This window comes from Schistocerca nitens, chromosome 12 (assembly GCF_023898315.1).
Source record: "Schistocerca nitens isolate TAMUIC-IGC-003100 chromosome 12, iqSchNite1.1, whole genome shotgun sequence".
NCBI lineage: Eukaryota > Metazoa > Arthropoda > Insecta > Orthoptera > Acrididae > Schistocerca > Schistocerca nitens.
This window is the reverse complement of record NC_064625.1, coordinates 30,613,981-30,635,011: the sequence shown is the minus strand read 5'-3', so window position 1 is coordinate 30,635,011 and position 21,031 is coordinate 30,613,981. Positions and strand designations below refer to the sequence as shown.

General features: G+C 41.6%; 1 protein-coding gene across 1 annotated transcript in view; it reads left to right on the top strand.

Annotated features, from left to right (window-relative positions):
- The first annotated feature begins 513 nt into the window (after positions 1-513).
- LOC126215126 (corticotropin-releasing factor-binding protein) overlaps positions 514-21,031 on the top strand; it is a 1,136,034-nt gene continuing 1,115,516 nt past the window's right edge. The window contains exon 1 of the mRNA XM_049941787.1: positions 514-654. The gene's annotated coding sequence lies outside the window, so the exon portion shown is untranslated. The remainder of the gene's footprint in view (positions 655-21,031) is intronic.

Sequence of the window (21,031 nt, the reverse complement as noted above, 5' to 3'; positions counted from 1 at the left end):
TGTTGTGAGTGAGTGAATCAGTCGGGACAGTATCTTTTGTATATATAGATACAGAACATTCTTGAAAAACTTGCTTGGTATCGGTGACCAACATTGCAGACACGCCCCTAGTCTGACTCGTCGTACTCGGCGAACTGCAGTGCGAACAAAGGAAGCGCGATGTAAGAGCGGCGCCTTAATTTGTAAAGTATGCAACCCGCGACACAGTACTCGCAGTGGTTCGTTTTCTCCGCCTCTTGCCTTCCCCACTGCCGGTCGGCGTGCGGCAGTCACGCAGGGGCGCCAGCTTTTAGCTTCCCGCCTGCCGGCACGGCGGAGCGCCTACGCTCGCGAAACGCCTTCCACCCACACCGGCCGATTCACCCCCCCCCCCCCCCCCCGACAGGTGGGCTGCGGCAGGGAGAGGCGGGGTGTCGCGAGCGCTCGCGGGGGACGGCGCGCCCGTGCGCATGCGCGAAATTCGCCTATAAAAGCCGGCGCGGGCCCCGGCGCTGCGCTACTTCGTCGCGCGCCGCTCTGCCAGCAACAGCAGACCCGCACAGATAAACACACCAAACCAACCACCTGTCACTCGGCACCCCCTCTCTGCGCAGACGTCGACGGACGACGCATCCTCCACGCGACAGCGAGGTTCCCGCGTGCCAGTCTCCGCAGGTAAGCAGCAATATCCCTTACCACTACAAACTGGGGAAAAATTAATGTTTATCAAATTAATATTTTTAAATTTTTTTTTGTGGAACCCATAATAGTTTCATGTGCTACACAGAGATAGTGAATGGCACATTTTTCACGAATGATTGCATATATATATATATATATATATATATATATATATATATATATATATATATATATATATGCCCCATTATCAGCATTTCATACATTCACTCGAGGTTTTTTCATTCTGATGTGGCCTTGCAGATGCTCAACATAATCTCCCTCAGGTGCATCTACTTTGCCAGGTCATGATCAAAAACCTTGACTGAATGTTAGAGACCTTCGCGGTGAAACTTTTGCTCTGAAATATTAATCGGAAATAGAAATCTGAAAAAACCAAAATCTGTTTTTATTCACGAAATGTGTAACAGTTTCATTTGCTAAGACGTTTTCAGTGAACAAATTTTTATATGATGTTCACTTTTTACATGAAAGATCCCCTAAAAGTTGCTTTTATTATTACTGTTATTATTATTATTATTATTAATATTCAAACTTGTTTGCCAGGACAGTTCGGTCATTGGCGACAATCATCTGCCGCCAGAGCATTTATTGTCAATCGTTATTTAAAGGCATCATCTACGTAACCCATTATTGTAACCTCTTACTAATAAGACTTTAATGATACGCATCGAAGTTGCACAGCACCCAAGCTCTAACGATGAAATTTAGGCTACCTTTCTTAATAGCTTGATCAACTTTTTATTCAAAAAGAGAACCGATAATGACTCCTGATTCTAACAGAGTATTAATTCCCTGTCAACAAGATCAGACAAAATTGTTGTAATTACCTGTTTAGTTAGTTTTAGCAAACCATCTTCAGGTCGAATAATTTCTTCCGCTATGTCAATAGTAAGCCTGCTAGTTCAAAATATTGTAGGACATACTAAGTAATATAGTTTCAAATAGTTCGCCTTCTGACATATTCAGTGACAGCTCTCTCTACTATCATAGTGGGTAGAATTTAAAGTGGTGGTAATTTTTGACACACAAATGCCGACAACCGATGTTGACATTAGTACTCTGTTATTTATTAAAACTTTTTGCCACATAAATTTTGGATTTTGTTGCTAACACTCTGCTGCTGTGACATGTATTGTCAGCAGGTAATACATAATGTACGTAGTTCCTTATTATAATCTCTTACTTTGGTCTTCATCATACACATCAAAAGCCGGCCGCGGTGGTCTAGAGGTTCTAGGCGCTCAGTCAGGAACCGCGCGACTGCTACGGTCGCAGGTTCGAATCCTGCCTCGGGCGTGGATGTGTGTGATGTCCTTAGGTTAGTTAGGTTTAAGTAGTTCCAAGTAGTTCCAAGTTCTAGGGGACTTATGACCACAGATGTTGAGTCCCATAGTGCTCAGAGCCATTTGAACCATACACATCAAAACTGCACAGCTACAAAGGTTCATTGATAGATAAGTTATTTAGCTTTCATGCGAAAGAAAACCCATGACTTCATCTTATTTCAACACAAAATGAATTCACCATCAAAGCGATAATATAATTTTTTGTCGTTTGCTGTGTTCAGTTCTTTAGCAAACCATATTGAAATCGAATCACTCCTTCCTCTGCCATAAAAAGTATGAATTCACTGATAATTTTGTGTGGCATTCTAACCAGGGGACCACATTGGAATTTAATTTTAGTAATTTTTTGTATTTATGATGCGTGAAGTTCAGAACTCAAATATTTATCCTCGAAAACAGTTCGAAGCACCTCTTAAGTATTCTCGAGAAACGACCATCTTATGCTAAAGGAAGTTCGGTTTCCCCTGATAGGCCTTCTGGCTGTGTGGTGGAAAGCTTGTCTGCCCTGCAGAGGTTTGAGGTTAGATTTCCAGCTGGTGTAAAGTTTTAAACGAGTTGCCTGTTGTATTAGCAACTCCGTGACGTTTAAGGTATACAAAGATGAGGAAAAAATAAGTAGTGCTCGAAACTGCCAATAGATGGTTCGACTCTTGTTTCGATTATTTTTTTCCATTCAGTTCTGGCAACTACTCATTTAATTATAAAATTTATCAAATAAATGTTAATTAACAGATAGCAAATTGCTATTTTGAAGAAAAATGGGTGCCTTATTAGTTCTAATTACGTATCACACACAAAAATTCAGTTTTCATTGCAAATGTAAATTCTTAGTTACTGATCTTTTATCAAAGATTACTTAAATTAAAAAATTACGAGCTAAATTCTTTTTCATCCTTAAGTATTTTGCGCTTTAGGGAAATCTTCTTGGAACATGCACATTTGTCTATAACTTTGCCAGAACTGTGAATCGAACCCGCACCGCATACCTGATAGGCCGGAATTGTACCACACAGCCAGGCGTGTCGAGAAAAACCGACCTTGCTTTAGTGTATGGAGGAGGATCGGAAAACTTCAAATCAGATTTTGCCGGTAACTTGAGAGAGGTGCGTCTAACTGCTTTTTGCTGACTGATATTTAGTTCCTGTTGCCATGTGGTCCACTTGTAACTGAAACAGACTGCAGAATGAAATAGCATACCGTATGACATACTCAGTCACTTTCTGGTGTCATAGCGAATTAGTGACAAGATTACAAGACAGTTTGCTAAAAAAGTGAATCGTGTTATCAGAAAAATTTTGTTTTGTCGTCATGGCAGTGGAAAAAATCTGTGTTTGCTACGTAAAGTGTATGAAGTCCATATTGCTTTATCATCTCTCACTATAAAGGCTAATAAAATTTCAAAGAAGAAAAAGTTAAAGTTAACAGTATTGTAACAGTTAATATGGTCTATTAATTTGACTATTGCTTACGTGTACCTTAATATTTCAGTATACCAAAATCTTTCAAAATTTCAATTTTATGTATATCAGAAAGTCAATTTATGAGTTTATAGACCAAACGCAGCAAATAAAGACGACATACTCTGTTAAAACTTACGCATTTCTCATGTCGATATATCTTATTCTAATACAGAAATTTGTATTCAGTATCACAGACAGACACTGACATTGTTGTTAATTTAAGTCACCAAAACACCATCTGCAATTTTTTTTAAATTCCTTTTTGGCCTTTTGACTGTCACTTTTGTATCCAGTCACCAAGATTGCAATTTCGGCCATAGGGCCAATTTCAAATAAAATTTGTTGTGTTTAATTGTACGTCATAAACTTTTGAGCAAGCATTTTCAAGTATGTATATGCATTTCATGCCATTTCTTCTGCCTATGGATGTGAGCTCATGGTTGATACTGGAATCCTGGTGATTAGAAATAAACCTGACTAATAGGTGTGTGTGTGTGTGTGTGTGTGTGTGTGTGTGTGTGTGTGTGTCTATTGTTGACAAAGGCTAATTGCCGAAAGCTTTAAGTGGGAAAATCTTTTTGTTGTGCCTATCTGCGACTCAGCATCTCCGCTATATGGTGAGTAGTAACTTTCCTTCTCATAATATTGTTACATTCCATCCTGGATTATCCATTATTTGAGAAAACGGTTGTCCCCAGAGAAAAATTACATGGCTGTGGACTACGCTCAAGAAAAAGAATCGATCCAGAAATGTATGTCAAGTCTCGTTTCTGCATACTTATAAGATGTACAATTTTTGTTTGACGAAATTTGCAACATATTAAACCTCTAATTTTTTCCTGCTATAAACTGTTTTTGCAAGTAGCATGACCGAGCGAGGTGGCGCAGTGGTTAGCGCCCTGGACTCGCATTCGGGAGGACGACGGTTCAAACCCGCATCCGGCCATCCTGATTTAAGGTTTCCCTAAATCACTTCAGGCAAATGCCGGGATGGTTCCTTTGAAAGGGCACGGCCGACTTCCTTACCCATCCTTCACTATTCTCATGGGACCGATGACGTCACTGTTTGGTCACCTTCCACGAAACAACCGACCAACAAAAGTAGCATGACTGGAATGTAGACATGCATGTTTACTTTACTCATATGCGATGCATTCAGTTTTCCGAAAGGAATCAAAATAGCTCATGTATCATTTTTTTTAATGACACCCTCCAAGCGTTTCCAACACTTTTCACCACATCTTCAGGCGCATGTAGTAAATGTCCATATGACTTCTTATGTGGACAAGTGTTATTGCGCTTATGTCTCACTTATTCGCTTTTCGCCATTGGACATTATACATAAATATCATTCTAGCACTGCTTACACTATATAACGCAATCACTGTAGGTAATTACAACACGATCATCTGAAACACTGGATGTCACACAGAAATTATTTCTAGAGGATGCTTTACACTCAATTTAGCTTTGCTACTCTGCGAAAATTGTCTGTTATGTGCAAGTCTATGTTTTAAAACTGCTGTAGATGCTCTGTAATTTTTGCTCGCACGTAATGTTCGTTGCTTTTTAAGGGGCTCCGGAACCCCCTATACTTGCAATGTTAAAATAACGCTTATAAATTACATCTTTCCTCACAAAGTATTTGAGGTAGGAAGTTGAATTTTTTACAGATTATTTATTGGAATATGGGCTACAACTCAACACAGGGATTTTACAAAATTTTAGTTCAGTTATTAAAGATGATTTTTTTTCAATTGTAATGAAAATTCACAACATTTTTTTGCAATTTTTTAATTATATATTCAAAAATATACAGTTTTTTGGAAAAAGGCTGTGTTAAATTATGCAGAAGGTACTGTGTAACATTTACTGAAAGTTTGAAACAAATATGTTTGGAAGATCCTTAGAAAACATGTAATTAGTATGAGAAAAGTTTTGGGAATCGAGCGACAAAGATTGGATTAACTTTTTAGTGCATTCCAGGTCCATAGGATGGATTATCTTCATCCTCTGCAAACTCCTCCTCCAGCTTCCTCTTGTTCCTCCTCCTGTTTACTCTTGCTTGTATTTCTAGACTCTTTACAGCCCTGTCTGCAGCCCGAAGGCGTTCCTTGTCTAAAGCAAGCATCGCTCGTACCATGTTAGAACCTATCCTCATTCCCGTATTTCTAAATACCTTGCACCTTACAATGTGGCCATCATTGAAAGTCGCAACAGCATCATACACACCGAAGTGAAGTGTTTCTATTCCAACAAATACAGTCTTGGGGATTCTCGACCATATAACACTATTTACACTTCCATTGGGGTTTTGAGTTTTTCCGTGAATACACTTTTTCAACAGTTCAGGTGCTGCTAAGTCTCTGAAAATAGGTTTTATCACCTCCATTATTGCATGAGGCAGACTATGCTTATGAGTGTACACTTCACCAGTTAGCAATCCTTTGTTATATTTACACCAACTGTCTTCTTCTTTGGGACACAAGCTATGTTGGGGATTTTCGTCGGTTGAAGAAGTATGAAAAAAAGAGCCCAAACAGCCTTCTTCATTTCGTCGACACTTTGTGTATTTTGCCTAATAGTCATTCCATAATAGTTCTGTATTTTGTCAATTACACTGTCAGTTAATAATAACACCATTTGACAGCAGTTTAACAGCGCCACAGTGGGTCACGCCCATGTGGAACACATTTCAAAAAAAATTTAAAAATAGTTGTAGTCTTCGGAATTGAATAAATTATATATCTATTAAAAGGTAATAGTCTGCAGATTCAGAAAACGCAAAAAAGTAAAAATTGAAGTTATCATGATTTTGAGCCTTTCTTAACTCTTTAAGAGGATTAATGAACAGAAACGAAGTAGTTACAGACGGCACACGATGAATCGCGTGAAAATTTCAACCCCCTTTTATTTCATGAAATGTTACAGAAACGGGGGACGCGTAATATCCAGATTTCTGGAAAGCGCGACACAGACCCGCACTGCAGGCTGCTGACGTAGGTCCGAGCATAGGGAGCAGGTACCTAGGTATGTGAGTGGCTCGGAGACTTCTCAAGCAACAGAAGCCAGTACGTTGTCCTCGACAGCGAGTGTCCATCAGACGCAAGGGTATCGACAGGGATGTCCCAGGGAAGTGTTACAGGACCGCTGCTATTCTCTGTATACATAAATGGTATGGCCGACAGGGTGAGAAACAATCTGCGGCTGTTTCTTTATGATGCTGTGGGATACCAGACAGTGTTGTCAGTTATTACGAGGATTTATGATGACCTTGAGGAGAATTTCTACTTGGTGTGATGAACAGCAGCTTTATCTAAAGGCAGTAAAATACAGATGTGTACGAAACACAATCCCGTAACGGCCCAATACAGCATTAGTAGAGCGCTGCTCGACACACTTCCGTCGATTAAATATCTAGGCGTAACTTTGCAGAACGATATTATTTGGAACGAGCACGTCACATTGGTACTCGTGAAGACGAATGCTCCACTCCGTTTTATGGCGAGTATTTTTCAGGAAAGCGGAGCCTGTGTGTCAAGGACACAGCTTATACAGGGTGGTCTATTGATCGTGACTGGGCCAAATACCTCAGGAAATAAGCGTCAAACGAAAAAACTACAAAGGCGAAACTTGTCTAGCTTGAAGGGGGAAACCAGGTGGCGCTATGGTTGGCCCGCTAGATGGCGCTGCCATACGTCAAAAGGATATCAACTGCGTTTTTTTTATAAATAGGAACCCCTATTTTTTATTACATATTCGTGTAGTACGTAAAGAAATATGAATGCTTTAGTTGGACCACTTTTTTCGCTTTGTGATACATGGCGCTGTAATATTCACAAACATATGGCTCACAATTTTAGACGAACAGTTGCTAACAGGTAGGTTTTTTAAATTAAAATACAGAACGTAGATACGTTTGAACATTTTATTTCGGTTGTTCCAATGTGATACATGTACCTTTGTTATTTATCGTTTCTGAGAACGCATGCTGTTACAGCGAGATTACCTGTAAATACCACATTAAGGCAATAAATGCTCAAAATGATTTCCTTCAACCTCAATGCATTTGGCAATACGTGTAACGACATTCCTCTCTACAGCGAGTAGTTGGCCCTCCGTAATGTTCGCACATGCATTGACAATGCGCTGACGCATGTTGTCACGCGTTGTCCGTGGATCACGATAGCAAATATCCTTCAACTTTCCCACAGAAAGAAATCCGGGGACGTCAGATCCGGTGAACGTGCTTCGACGACCAATCCACCTGTCATGAAATATGCTATGCAATACCGCTTCAACAGCACGCGAGATATCCATGATGTTGGAAGTACATCGCCATTCTGTCATGCAGTGAAACATCTTGCAGTAACATTGGTAGAACATCACGTAGGAAATCAGCATACATTGCACCATTTAGATTGCCATCGATAAAATGGCGGCCAATTATCCTACCTCCCATAATGCAGCACCATACGTTAACCCGCCAAGGTCGCTGATGTTCCACTTGTCGCAGCCATCGTGGATTTTCCGTTGCCCAATAGTGCATATTATGCCGGTTTACGTTACCGCCGTTGGTGAATGACGCTTCTTCGCTAAATAGAACGCGTGCAAAAAATGTGTCATCGTCCCGTAATTTCTCTTGTGCCAGTGGCAGAACTGTAAACGACGTTCAAAGTCGTCGCCTTGCAATTCCTGGTGCATAGAAATATGGTACGGGTGCAATCGACGTTGATGTGGCATTCTCAACACTGACGTTTTTGGGATTCCCGATTCTCGCGCAATTTGTCTGCTACTGATGTGCGGATTAGCCGCGACAGCAGCTAAAACACCTACTTGGGCATCATCATTTGTTGCAGGTCGTGGTTGACGTTTCACATGTTGCTGAACACTTCCTGTTTCCTTAAATAACGTAACTATCTGGCGAACGGTCCGGACACTTGGATGATAACGTCCTGGATACCGAGCAGCATGCATAGCACATGCCCGTTGGGCATTTTGATCACAACAGCCATACATCAACACGATATCTAACTTTTCCGCAGTTGGTAAACGGTCCATTTTAACACGGGTAATGTATCACGAAGGAAATACCGTCCGCACTGGCGAAATGTTACGTGATGCTATGTACTTATACGTTTGTGACCATTACAGCCCCATCTATCACAAAGCGAAAAAAGAGGTCCAACTAAAACATTCATATTTCTTTATTTACTAGACGAATATTTAATAAAAAATGGAGGTTCCTATTTTATAAAACGCAGTTGATATCCGTTTTACCTATGGCAGCGCCATCTAGGGGACCAACCATAGCGCCATCTGGTTTCTCCCTTCAGGCAAGACGAGTTTCGTGCCTTGTAGTTTTCTTCGTTTGATGCTTATTTCATGAGATATGTGGCCCGGTCACATCACCCTGTAGATCGAAAGTGCGACGCATTCTTGACTACTGTTGGAGTGTTTGGGATCCCTACCAGGTCGGCTTAAAGGAAGACATTGAAGTAATTGAGAGGCGCGATGCTAGATTTTTTACTGGTAAGTTGTTTCAGCACGCAAGTACTACGGAGATGCTTCGAAGTGAGTTCCAGGAGCGAACGCGGCGCTCTTTTCTTGAGGCACTACTGCGGAGGTATAGAAAACCAGCATATGATGCTGACTGCAGAACGATTCTATTGCCGCTAACGTAGGTTTTGTGTAAGGATCACGAAGATGAGAGAAAGTACGGCTTATAGAGACGTTTATATACAGTCGTTTCTCACTCGCTACATTTCCAGGTGGAGCAGGAGAGGAAATGATTAGTAGCGGTAAGGGTTCCCTCCGCCATGCACCACAGCTGGCTTGTGGAGTATGTATGTGAATATACACTATGTGATCAAAAGTATCCGGACACCTAGCTGAAAATGACTGAAAAGTTCGTGGCGCCCTCCATCGGTAACGCTGGAATTCAGTATGGTGTTGGCCCACCCTTAGCCTTGACGACAACTTCCACTCTCGCAGACATACGTTCAGTCAGGTACTGGAAGGTTTCTTGGAGAACGGCAGCCCATTCTTCACGGAGTGCTGCACTGAGGAGAGGTATCGATGTCGGTAGGTGAGGCTTGGCACCAAGTCGGCGTTACAAAACATCCCAACGGTATTCTGTATGATTCAGGTCAGTACTCTGTGCAGGCCAGCCCATTGCTGGGATGTTATTGTCGCGTAACCGTTTCGCCACACGCCGTGCATTATGAACAGGTGTTGGATCGTGTTGAAAGATGAAGATGTCATCCCCGAATTGCTCTTCAACAGTTGGAAGCAAGAAAGTGCTTGAAACATCAATGTAAGCCTGTGCTGTCATAGTGCCACGCAAAGCAACAATCATGCAAGCCCCATCCATGGAAAAACACGGCCTCACCATAACACCACAGCCTCCGAATTTTACTGTTGGCACTAAACACGCTGGGAGATGACGTTCACCGGGCATCCGCCATACCTACACACTGCTATCAGATCGCCACATTGTGTACCGCGATTCGTCACTCCACACAACGTTTGCCCACTGTTCAGTCGTGCAATGTTTAGGCTCCTTACACCAAGCGAGGCGTCGTTTTGCATTTACTGGGGAAATGTGTGGCTTATGAGCAGCCGCTCGACCATGAAATCGAAGTTTTCTCACCTCCCGTCTGCCATAGCACTTGCAGTGGATCCTGATGCAGTTTGGAATTCCTATTTGACGGTCTGGGTAGATGTCTGCCTATTACACATTACGATACTCTTCAACTGTCGGCAGTCTCTGTCAGTCATCAGACAAAGTCGGCCTGTACTCTTTTGTGCTAAATGTGCCCCTTCAAATTTCCACTTCACTATCACACCAGAAACAGTAACCTAGGGATGTTTAGGAGTGCGAAAATTTTGTGTGCAGATGTATGACACAAGTGACACCCAATCACCTGACCACACAAAGTCCGTGAGTTCTGCAGGTGCCCCATTCTGCTCTCTCACAATGTCCGACTACTGAGGTCGCTGATATGGAGTACCTGGCAGTAGGCGGCAGCACAATGCACGTAATATGACAAACATATGCTTCTGGAGCTGTCCGGATACTTTTGATCACATAGTGTATATGTGGAGTGGGGCTCCCATACCTGAGAAAAAGACGAATGGCATGGTTAATAGGTGGAACGTTGGTGCAAAGGCAATAGACTTTAGCTTGAAGGGAAGACTTTTTCTTGGCAGAAATCCTCCCCTGAGGCTTGACAGAATCCCTGTAAAATTCAGCACTGTTCACAGGTATGTAGGCATTCTTTTAAACGAGAACTACTACATCCCAGAACAGGTGTAATCTGTTATTCAGAAAGCGGCTAAAATTGCCCGTACTGGCGCTGCTGACTATAATACGGGCTACTACAATTTCCCAAATCCGAGTAGCGGCGTGCTGAAGCCCACGGCTATCCGGGCGTGTTGATAAGTAGTTAAAAAATTAAAAAAAAACTATACATGTTTCTACATCTAAAAGTGGAGAGGCTTAAACACACAAAATTACGTGTTCAACACTGTTGTTTCCCGTAAACGTCGCTTCGACATGTTGAACCGTTCACGAAATAAAATCGATGCAAATTTGGATGGTTTTGTGTGGTTCACTTTGTATAAGGCAGAGACGTCGTTTCCTTCGATAAAATGCAAGGAAAATGACGTTTTATTGATTTATTGTACTTCTTAAATTCTGATAAACGTTTAGTATGGTATGTCGGAACCGATACTGCAACATCTTTTTCTTCATTATTCACATTTACACCGAGCGAGGTGGCGCAGTGGTTAGCACACTGGACTCGCATTCGGGAGGACGACGGTTCAATCCCGTCTCCAGCCATCCTGATTTAGGTTTTCCGTGATTTCCCTAAATCGCTTCAGGCAAATGCCGGGATGGTTCCTTTGAAAGGGCACGGCCGATTTCCTTCCCAATCATTCCCTAACCCGAGCATGAGCTCCGTCTCTAATGACCTCGTTGTCGACGGGACGTTAAACACTAACCACCAACCAATTATTCACATTTACAATCTTTCTCTCCCTATCACAGCTTCACTCCCTCCCGCCCCCTTTTCCGTATGGAAATTAATCGTAAATGCCTGTATTTTCTGACATTTAGCAATGAACGAACGCGTTTAATAGTTTACACATCATATCGACAACAGCATGAGTGAAAAGGCGAGTTAAACTATCTTGTGGCCGCTCGACGACGACTTTTTATTTGACGAACTTCTTTTTTTGTTACAACAGCTGCACTTCCTTTTTGTTTTTATTTATTTATTTATCAGCAGCAGATTCTAGTCTGCATTGGACCATCTTCAGGCTACATGAATAATAATCAGCTGAACAGCATACATCTACATTCATACTCCGCAAGCCACCTTACGGTGTGTGGTGGAGGGTATTTCGTATACATCTGTCGCTTCCCATTTTTCCTGTTACGGTCGCGTAACGTTCGCAGGAAAACCGGTTGTTGTTAAGCCTCCAATCTCTCTAATTTTATCTTCGTGGTCTTTTCGCGAGATATACAAAGCAGGAAGCAACATATTAGTTGACTCTTCCAGGAACGTATGATCCCGGAACTTCAACGGTAGACCACACCATGATGTAGAAAGTCTCTCTCGCATCATCTGCCGCTGGAGCTGACCGAGCATCTCCTTGACGTTCTCGCGTTTACTGAATGAACCTGTGACGAAACACGCTGCTCTTCTTTGGATCTTCTCTGTTTCCTCTATCAGTCCTATCTGGTATAGACCATTCTGAAGAGCAATTTTGAAGTACTGGTCAAACGAGGGTTTTGAAAGGTACTTCGTTTGTTGATGGACTACATTTGCTGGAGATTCTTGCAACGAATCTCCTTGCGATTAGATTTGTGTGGTCGTGCCACTTCAAATTGCTCTGTACGCAAACTCCTAGATGATTTATAGGATATTTTATGAGAGTAACTGCTTCCAGTCACTGTTCTGCAATTGTGCAATCATACAATAATAGGTCTTTCTGTTTATGTACACCCAATACATTAGCACTCCGTCTTCGGGCCACAAGTGGCCCATCGGAACCATCCGACCGCCGTGGCATCCTCAGCTGAGGGTGTCGTTACGATGGTTTTCTTTGACCGGAGCCGATACTATTTGGTCGAATAGGTCCTCAGTTGGTATCACGAGGCTGAGTGCACCCCGAAAAATGGCAACAGCTAATGGCGGCCCGGATGGTCACCCATCCAAGTGCCGGCCACGTCCGAAAGCGCTTAACTTCGGTCATATGACAGGAACCGGTGTATCCACTGCGGCAAGGTCGTTGCCATACCCAATAGACTACATTTGTTTATTTTAAGGGTCAACTGCCAACCCCTGCAGGGAGGGTGATTCTGAGTAGAGTTTTGTAGCGTTTCGACTTCTCTGTACACAACAGCATCATCTGTGAAAAGCCGCGTGGAACTTCCGAAGTTATTCACTGGGTCATTTATGTATATCGTGAAAAGCAGTGGTCCTATAACACTCACTCCGGATGCGCCCCAAGTTGCTTTTCCGTCTGAAAATTTCTCTCCGGTCAAAATGACATGCTGTTTCCTACTTGCTACAAACGCTTCAGTGGAATCACACAGCTGGTCAGATTTTCGGCAGACATGTGTTCTCTGCATTAGGCTATAACTCAGAACCATATCGAGCGCCTTTTGGATGTGGAGAAACACGGCATCTGCCTGGGCGCATTTACCTACTGCTTTCTGGGTCTCGCGGACGAAGAGAGCGAACTGGGTTTCACACTATCGTTGTTTTCGGAACCCGTGTTGGTTTCTACAGAGGAGATTTTCTGTCTCCAGAAACGTGATAATACGCCAGCGCCATAGATATTCCGAAATGCTACAACAGACCGACGTCAGAGACACAGTCCTATAGTTTTGTGACTCTGTTCGGTGATATTTCCTGAAAACAGCAATGTCGTGTTTCTTCTTCTTCTTCTTCCTCCTCCTCCTCCTCCTCCTCCTCCTCCTCCCCCCCAATAACTAGAAACCTTCGCACTTCTAGAGACCTACGGTACACTGTCGCTAGGAGAGTAGCAGACTCTTTCGCAATACTTCGCGTACAATAGTATAGATGTATCGTCAGGTCCAAAGGCCTTACCCTGTGGGTTATTTGTGAGTGTGGTGACTGTTATTATGATTATTGTTACTATCGTTTGGGCCCTACTTCTCCAGATATTTCATAATTTGCTTTTGGCTTTTTTCTGTACTCGTATTCATTTCATTCTCTCAGGACGCGCTCTTTTCTTATCTTCAGACGAAGTTACTCCAATCTCCTCGGATTTTTCAGGTTAACCAAGTGTCCTGTCCGAAAAATTCTCCTGAAAAATACCTTTCTTGTATTTTATATGGTTATCTTTGCTTATTTTAGTTATTCTTTCACTATTACACTTAATTTTATCACCTCAACTTCAGAGTCAATACAAGTTTCGTAGAATTCCGCAAACAGTCTACTTAATCTCTTGGTTCAGTCCTTTTAATATGCCCACAGAATTTTAGCTTGAGGGTCTTTTGCATGCGAATAGAAGTAATTTTAGCATACTCTCAAATTCTCTTATTTGCTCTTAGTATGTGTGTACCCTCTTCACAGTGTTAAACCTAAAATTTCACTTACTACTTTGAGTTCTCTCCTTTGAATTCTTTTTGTTTCGTGTTTACAGCCCCACAAAGACACACCAATTTGATGGCAGAGTTACAGTGTCACTTTTATATATTTTTAGATGCATTTTTTACTGTGGATATCTTTTGAAAGTTGGAGTCTGCAGGCCAGTCCCTTGAAGTGTTTCGCCTAACTGTTTAGACCGACAAACTCCCTCGATTCACAAGATACAAAAGGATGTCTTATTTCTACCCAACAAAGTAGGCTTTAATTCGCTACACTTTCAGCCAAATACCTACGTTGTTTAACGCATAAAATAAGCCGCCACAACTTTAGCTCAAGAGAAAACCACACAGACGTGATAATAGAGCGTCAAACGCAATAAAACTGTTTGCCCAACGCAGGAGAAACTACTTCCACAATTGTTGCTAAATCTTAGCCACAAACGGCAAGAATCTTCAACACATTCGCTTCTGAAGCAAAAGTAATTGCATTTACAAAAATATTAACGTATTCGCAAGTCGAGTGGACTGTAAGAAAGAGCGAATTATTGCATTCCTTAAAAGAAATTGTCAGAGAAAGTGCTTATCACAATAACAACCGACAACAACAGAAACGTATGGTTCTCATGCATGAAATACGCGTTTATATTCTCTTATTTGCAGCGGAATAAGCTGCAAGTATGGACATATTCGGAAGTATTCATTCATGAACAAATTGTAGCTTATGTCACTGAATCAGTGTGATTCGGTTGTTTTTTTTTCATATATTTCACGATAATTCACGTCTCTTCGTTACTTACAAACGCATATAATAAGGATTCCGTTAATTAAGTAGAAAATAATGAAAAACTGATTTATCCTTAAGAGACATGCGACTGCTTTCTACCCGCTTGGAGCGCTAGTGTCGTCCAGCGTCGAAATCTTGTACTTCCGCTCCAGTGTGTGTCCTGACTGTACAGGTTACGTTGTGAACACTACCGACATGACCTGCAGATATGCCCTATCGCTCCTCACACCATGTCCCCGGGAGTAAGGATGTAGAATAATACTGCAAGTGTGGGTTCGCGTAGAGGTGTTAACAGCAGCCTCCGTATGGGGAGCGTATTTCCTTAATTTATAAAACGCATTTCACCCATAAGCTGCTTATATATCCCATTAATCATCTACCGGTTTCCGTTATTAACCATCACCCAAGATGCCTATCAACGTCAACATTAAAAAATTTTGAAGGGGCAATGTATACAAAAAGAGCAAAACTCAACACATATATGGGTGCAAACTTCCACTTGTATAATAACAGGCTACAGTAGACTAGTTAAAGGCTTCCTACGTTCCTCTGTACAATTTCACTGGATAATTTCGATATGGTTCAGCTTCAGACCCATAATTTGTCTTAGTATCAGATGTAGAAGTATGAAAACGGAATTTGGCTGCAACAGTTACACATCTGTTGTCTGAAACTGATAAACAATATTTTATTCAAAATAATCTCCATTGCTATTCATACATTTCTCCCACTTCTGCGGCAGGCTATGAATGCCACGCCAAAAAGCAGTTCTTCTTTTGAAGCAAACCAGTCAGCGAGCCATTTTCTTACGTTTTCATACGAATAGAACCGTTGTTCAGCGAGAAAGAGATGACAATCGGACGGAGCAAAGTCTGACGACTAAGCTGCATGCCCTGGTATTTCCCAACTGAACGCCTCGATCGTTTCACTGACCCGTTTTGCTTTTGAAACGTCACCTTTGAAAAATTATGAATGACAGTGCTGGAAAAACTAAAACTCTTACGTTATTTGCTTTTCAGACAGCTGAGCAAAACTCAACGTACTCAAACAGTTTTCTCTTTACTTATTCTGATCATCACTAAGCCGACACACACTATTTTCTAGCGCAATGCAATCTGACTTTCAATAATCCCTACAAAAGAATGGCCCTGACTAACAAGAACCTATACATTTCATGAATCACTTACCTCACAAAAACCTTCATTACTCGAACTACTGCAATACAGCGAGCGCCAATACTGCCAGCTAAACAAAAGATTTTAACTACTGAAGGCACTAACTACTGATAGGCAAAGTTAGCAAATGAAAGATTTTGATAGAGAACAAACAATATATTTGCCTTGATAGTGTTCAAAAGTCATAATATATATATATATATATATATATCTCAGTTCATTTCATCCATGTTTACAAATTTCCTTTTTCTGGCGGACACACGTCAGATCGTCCACTCGGAACTCTGGCATCTCTCTCCCCACATCCACCACTGCTGGCGGCTCACCTCCAGCTGCCCAACGCAACGCACTGTTCACATCCAACTGCCCAACACTACACAAGCGAATATTCCAACAGTGAGTCCAACCAGCCACAGACTGCACACAGCGCAGTCAGTGATTTTCATACAGAGCGCTACGTGGCGTTACCACCATAAAAACCTAAACAGCCTACTTACACTGTGTGTGATGGGGCGTTATCATTGAGCGACATGACTTTGTGTTGCCTTTTTCCACATTCCGGTCGTTTTTCACGGAATGATCGATTTAAATGGACCATTTGCTGTTGGTAGCGATCGGTGTTAACGGTTTCACCAGGTTTCAGCAGCTCACAATAGATGAAAACCCTTCTGATCCCACCAAGAACAGAGCATTGTGTTGCAGTGGATGTCGATGGTTTGCCTGGACTCAACCGCGATTTACGACGCTTAGGATTCTCAAAACATATCCGTTTTTCATCACATGTCACTATTCGATGGAGAAACGAATTTCCTTTGCATGTGGCAAGCAGCATTTCACAAATGGTCTTTCGATTTGCTTGCTGTCTTTCATTCAGTTCATGCGGAACCCATTTTTCCCCACTTTCTGCACCTTTCCCACGGCTTTCAACCGGAGAGAAACGGCTGTATGCGTCACATTCAGCTGTTCCGCGGGTTCCTGTTCAGTTTGGGTATTGACTGTATCAAATAAGGCGTACAGTTTGTTGTCTTCGGACATTTTCGGTGGTTTTCCGCGCTAATGATTTCTCACGTCAAAATCAGCTCTTTGATTTTCTCTCTCTCTCTCTCTCTCTCTCTCTCTCTCTCTCTCTCTCTCTCTCTCTCTTTACTTGAAACACTGTGTTTTCCCAAGAGCATGTTGGCTGAAAGCTTCAACAAGCATTCGATGTGACTGTGCTGCAGTTTTCTTCAAATGGTAACAGAAAACCAATGCGGTTCGCAAATCGTAATTCGTAGGCATAAAACTCGACATGTTTACGGGTTTCAAAGAGATGCCGATGTATGGAATTCGGATTACTGTGTGTTGCCATTGGTCGTCAGCCATGACAGGAAGCAGATGGCGCTGCTGGCTTGTTCTCACGGGTCCTACACTGACGGCTAGCACCATCTATAGGCAAATTCCGGTTTCATACTTCTGCACCTGGTACACTGACAGTCATATTTCATGTCAAATAGACAGACACCACAAGCAAAACAAGACGAAGAATTACTGGAAGAATCCCTCAGCAGGTAAGTTATATTGGAGATGGTAAATTTGTACTGCATAGGTAACATCATAACATACTTCGGCATCAGTGGTAAAGTGAAGGGACAGATTATCTCTAGCAACATCTTTGGCTGAACGTAAACTAAAAAAGAGAAACATTTATACTGAAAGTTACAGTAAAAACTATGGCAAGATAAGAGTGGAGCCACGTATCAGTGAAACCAGGCATGTTTACAACAACTAATATGTACTCCTGGTTCAGGGTACAAAACAAATCACGTAATATTAATCGAAAGTGTAACATCGAATTTCCAGTGGTACTTCACTCGCCAGGAAGACCCTTTATGCAATAATACGTATCAGACAGGATATAAAGTCAGAGACATATAGGCTACTCTCTTTTTTTAAGTAAATGATACTTTTGAAAAGAGGCTGCATCTAACGGATTGAATTAGAACATACAGTGGTATACAGTTGCGAACATCATTTCAAGATAATTACTTATATAGTTACAGGTAACGTAGTAACTAACGTCAGTATATATATATTACCTAGTGACAAGCCTAAAATCAGCTATTCCTCATGTTGTTAGGGCTATTTCGCAGTCCAGCTTGTAATGGTACTTGAATTACGTAACCATTACGGCACCTCGCCTCAACCTCTCGATACCATCAATATTCTACTGTTTTTCTATAAAATAGTTAACATATTTCTGTGACAACATTCAGATTTGATTTCATTAATGTAGAGGTACTTTGATACATCGATATGTTTATGTTGTTGTTGTGGTCTTCAGTCCTGAGACTGGTTTGATGCAGCTCTCCATGCTACTCTATCCTGTGCAAGCTTCTTCATCTCCCAGTACCTACTGCAACCTACATCCTTCTGAATCTGTTTAGTGTATTCATCTCTTGGTCTCCCTCTACGATTTTTACCCTCCACGCTGCCCTCCAATGCTAAATTTGTGATCCCTTGATGCCTCAAAACATGTCCTACCAACCGATCCCTTCTTCTAGTCAAGTTGTGCCACAAACTTCTCTTCTCCCCAATCCTATTCAGTACCTCCTCATTAGTTACGTGATCTACCCACCTTATCTTCAGCATTCTTCTGTAGCACCACATTTCGAAAGCTTCTATTCTCTTCTTGTCCAAACTAGTTATCGTCCATGTTTCACTTCCATACATGGCTACACTCCATACAAATACTTTCAGAAACGACTTCCTGACACTTAAATCTATACTTGATGTTAACAAATTTCTCTTCTTGAGAAACGCTTTCCTTGCCATTGCCAGTCTACATTTTATATCCTCTCTACTTCGACCATCATCGGTTATTTTACTCCCTAAATAGCAAAACTCCTTTACTACTTTAAGTGTCTCATTTCCTAACCTAATTCCCTCAGCATCACCCGACTTAATTTGACTACATTCCATTATCCTCGTCTTGCTTTTGTTGATGTTCATCTTATATCCTCCTTTCAAGACACTGTCCATTCCGTTCAACTGCTCTTCCAAGTCCTTTGCTGTCTCTGACAGAATTACAATGTCATCGGCGAACCTCAAAGTTTTTACTTCTTCTCCATGGATTTTAATACCTACTCCGAATTTTTCTTTTGTTTCCTTTACTGCTTGCTCAATATACAGATTGAATAACATCGGGGAGAGGCTACAACCCTGTCTCACACCTTTCCCAACCACTGCTTCCCTTTCATGCCCCTCGACTCTTATAACTGCCATCTGGTTTCTGTACAAATTGTAAATAGCCTTTCGCTCCCTGTATTTTACCCCTGCCACCTTCAGAATTTGAAAGAGAGTATTCCAGTTAACATTGTCAAAAGCTTTCTCTAAGTCAACAAATGCTAGAAACGTAGGTTTACCTTTTCTTAATCTAGCTTCTAAGATAAGTCGTAAGGTCAGTATTGCCTCACGTGTTCCAACATTTCTACGGAATCCAAACTGATCTTCCCCGAGGTCGGCTTCTACCAGTTTTTCCATTCGTCTGTAAAGAATTCGCGTTAGTATTTTGCAGCTGTGACTTATTAAACTGATAGTCCGGTAATTTTCACATCTGTCAACACCTGCTTTTTTTGGGATTGGAGTTATTATATTCTTCTTGAAGTCTGAGGGTATTTCGCCTGTCTCATACATCGTGCTCACCAGATGGTAAAGTTTTGTCATGACTGGCTCTCCCGAGGCCATCAGTAGTTCTAATGGAATGTTGTCTACTCCCGGGGCCTTGTTTCGACTCAGGTCTTTCAGTGCTCTGTCAAACTCCTCACGCAGTATGTTATCTCCCATTTCGTCTTCATCTACATCCTCTTCCATTTCCATAATATTGTCCTCAAGTACATCGCCCTTGTATAAACCCTGTATATACTCCTTCCACCTTTCTGCCTTCCCTTCTTTGCTTAGAACTGGGTTGCCATCTGAGCTCTTGATATTCATAGAAGTGGTTCTCTTCTCTCCAAAGGTCTCTTTAATTTTCCTGTAGGCAGTATCTATCTTACCCCTAGTGAGACAAGTCTCTACATCCTTACATTTGTCCTCTAGCCATCCCTGCTTAGCCATTTTGCACTTCCTGTCGATCTCATTTTTGAGACGCTTGTATTCCTTTTTGCCTGCTTCATTTACTGCATTTTTATATTTTCTCCTTTCATCAATTAAATTCAATATTTCATCTGTTACCCAAGGATTTCTATTAGCCCTCGTCTTTTTACCTACTTGATCGTCTGCTGCCTTCACTACTTCATCCCTCAGAGCTACCCATTCTTCTTCTACTGTATTTCTTTCCCCCATTCCTGTCAATTGTTCCCTTATGCTCTCCCTCAAACTCTCTACAACCTCTGGTTCTTTCAGTTTATCCAGGTCCCATCTCCTTAAATTACCACCTTTATGCAGTTTCTTCAGTTTCAATCTGCAGTTCATAACCAATAGATTGTGGTCAGAATCCACATCTGCCCCAGGAAATGTCTTACAATTTAAAACCTGGTTCCTAAATCTCTGTCTTACCATTATATAATCTATCTGATACCTTTTAGTATCTCCAGGATTCTTCCAGGTATACAACCTTCTTTTATGATTCTTGATTCTTGAACCAAGTGTTATATTGCAAAGATATTATTCATATGTGTATTCTTTCTTTTGTCACTATAATCTTCGTCGCACTTGTAACTCTGATTTTTGGGCGCGTAAGCGGTTGTTAGAGTGTCAAGTCTTGGTCGTCGTGTTGAAAAGACGCAAATTGTAGTCAGTTCATGAAATGTGAACTTTAACAGTGACGAAGATATTTTCAAGTATGTTTTATATTGTGAAGTGATGTTGCAACAAAAGTAACAAAAAAGGAGCGTAACTTAAATTCGGAGGGCTGACTACTTCTTTACATTCCGATTGCCCTAAGTTGCAAAAGTTTAATCTTCAAGAATGGTTTATGAAAC